Below are 3,197 nucleotides of genomic sequence, written 5' to 3'. Positions count from 1 at the left end.
TCCTTTAAATCTATTGATGATTTTAAAAGCCACATTACATTCAAGAAGGTTCTAAAAAGAGTTATAGCATTACTCTTACTTCAAGATTCTCCAGAGGAAGATAACATGAACATTTCTAAAACGTCAAAGCCTCCACTCGTTAATTAAAGGAGTAAATTAATTATTTTTTATCAACTTAAACTAAATTTAATATTGTATTTAAGTCAAAGTTCGAACCCATAACATTGATTATACACTTTATTCACAATTTTCAATTAAAATGGTTAAAAATATTAATTAAATAATTAAAATTATTGGTCCTCTAACCCATAAAACCAGACGTGTACTATTAACAAATATTTGACGCGCACAGAACTTCCAATTCCAAAACTGTAGTTCGTATTCTTGTGCTCTTTATTGATTTGTTTGTTTTTTTAAGCGATTTTGTTTTTCACCGTTCTTAGAATTTGTAGTTTTTTATTTGTAGTTATGTATTATATATTTCAAAGTAATGCTGAGTTTTGGATTTTCTCTCTCACCCATAATTAGGACATCTCGTATAACTGTTTACGTATTTCCGTTGTTGGCTTTTCCCAATAAATACTCATTAATCTTGAAAAATAAGTTAATAGTCTGCAAAGGGATTAGGAAAGTCTATTTAGGAATTTCAGGGTGTTTTGCTTGTGTCATGCGGATTGTTAAATTATTAATTGTCTTAAAAGCTTAAGCTAATATGAAGAGGTAAATTTAATTACTTAATCATTAGATTAACACTCACCCTCACGTGTGGGCTCAAACTCCCTTTCAATAGGTGAGACCCAATACATGAAATATTTAATTTAAATAGGGGGTGACATTGATAGAATCAAGGTTCCATCCTAAGACCTTTGATTATGATATTATGTTAAATTACTAATTGTCCTAAAAGCTTAAGTTAATAAGAAGATGTAAATTTAATTACTTAATCATTAGTTTAACATGGATATTATTTTATTTTTAAAAAAAAAAATAGTTGCTCTTACTTCTCTCATTTTATTTTTATAAAATAATATCCACTTAGGAGCAAGACGACAAAAAAAGAACACCAGAAGAGCACCTACCATTTTTTATTTAGGAATTCCTATTATTACTGTAGCCAATCATTATTTGTTATTTTCATTTTTTTTAATGAATAAATTTCTATTAAACCAAACTAAATGTACGATACACTCTAAGCAGAAAACCTGCTAGATCACAATCAAAACAAATACAACAAATCAATCTATGTCAGCTCATTCAGTAGTAGCCACTATAACTATATCAAAAAGCAATACCGGCAAAGACCGTACTTAACAACCAGCAGCATTCACATCCCCTGTAATCTCGAACTGTGCAGGAGCCAGCAGAAACAAACAATTGCATTCACATCCCCTGTAATCTAGAACAAACAAACATGCCCTGTAAGCACCACCCAACAACACCATACAAACATACCAGAATATGGCGGTGAGAATCGCTAGCATCCAGTTGGAGCCATTACAAACCCAGAACAGCTTAAGTCAGAACCCGAATGAGAATATCCCAATTAAAAGATCCACATTCTCACTACTTCTTTTAAATTTACCACTTCTTTTACTGTCTTTCATTATGCTCCTAACACCATTTGGACAACTCACAGATTAAACATGGAAATAAAGGAGGATGCCTTGAGTGCAGCTGTTTTTGAAGTTCTTGACGAAGATAATTACGTGGCTTGGAGTGTTCAGGTGAAAACCTATTTGATGGCTCGAGATCTCTGGAATACAATTGAAGCAACAACCGAACCTCCGAAGCAAGAAGATGATGAATCTGCTTTCAAGGCTTGGAGCAAAAAGAATTCCATGGCCTTAAATGTGATTCAAGTTTCATGCGGACCCGACGTATTGTCTATGATTGGGGAGATTAGTTGGGCTAAAATGGCATGGAATACTTTGGCAAAAAAGTACAACGTCTCTATCAATACTAACACAGGTCTTTCTTTCTCTCTCTCCCCCCTCTATGAAAAATACAAATGCATGCTCAAACTAAGGTTGATTTTGACTGCAGTTGCTCTTCAAGTTCTTGACAATGCTAATTATATGGATTGGAGTGATCGGGTACAAACATATTTGTTGGCCCATGATCTTTGGCACATAATTCAAGCTGATGAAGTTGATGAAGCTGATGAAGCTGCTTTTAAGTCTTGGAGTATGAATAATTCCATGGCCTTACATGTAATACAAATTTCATGCGGGCTGGAAGCATTTTTTGAGACTTTTGAGATTAGTTCGGCAAAAATTGCATGGGATACATTGGCAGAAAAGTATAACATGCCTGAAAATGAGTAACTCAGGTTCTCCTCTCTCTCTCTCTCTCTCTCTCACTCCCCCCTACATGTTCAAACAAAAGCTGCTTTTGAGTGCAGTTGTTCTTGAAGTTCTTGATGAAGATGAAGATGATGATTATAAGCAATGGAGTCTTCGGGTAAAAACCTATTTGATGGCCCATGATCTTTGGGACATAATTGAAGCAACCAACGAACCTCCAAGGCAAGAAGATGATGAAGCTGCTTTTAAGGCTTGGAGGAAGAAGAATTTCATGGCCTTACATGCAATCAAAATTTCATGCGGACGGTACACATTTGCCAAGATTATTAAGATTAAGTCTGCAAAAGTTGCTTGGAATACGTTAGCAGAAATGTATATGGTGCCTCAACATACTAAATCAGGTTTCTCTCTCTCTCTCTCTTTCCATATGCAATCTCAAACAAAGGCTACTTTTGAGTGCAGATGTTCTTGAAGTTCTTGATGAATATAATTATAAGGAATGGAGGGTTCAGGTAAAAGAAAATTTGATGGCCCATGATCTTCGGGACATAATTGAAGCGACCACCGAACCTCCAAACCAAGATGACGAAACTGCTTTGAAGGCTTGGACTAAGAAGAATTTCATGGCCTTACATGCAATCCACATTTCATGCGGATCAAATGCATTTGATCATATTACTGAGATTAGCTCGGCAAAAATTGCTTGGGATACGTTGGCAGAAAAGTATACGTTGGCAGGTCCCTCTCTCACTCTCTCATTTTCTCTCTCTAAACAGTACTGTAGATGCTCAAACACTCTAAATGTATACACAGTACACTACAAGAAATATTGTTGTCAGCAGGAACATTATTAGTGACGACATATTTGGTTGATGCTGGTTGTCATTGCTAATA

The sequence above is a fragment of the Corylus avellana genome, chromosome ca1 (genome assembly GCF_901000735.1).
Source record: "Corylus avellana chromosome ca1, CavTom2PMs-1.0".
Lineage (NCBI taxonomy): Eukaryota > Viridiplantae > Streptophyta > Magnoliopsida > Fagales > Betulaceae > Corylus > Corylus avellana.
Note: the sequence above shows the minus strand (reverse complement) of the source record.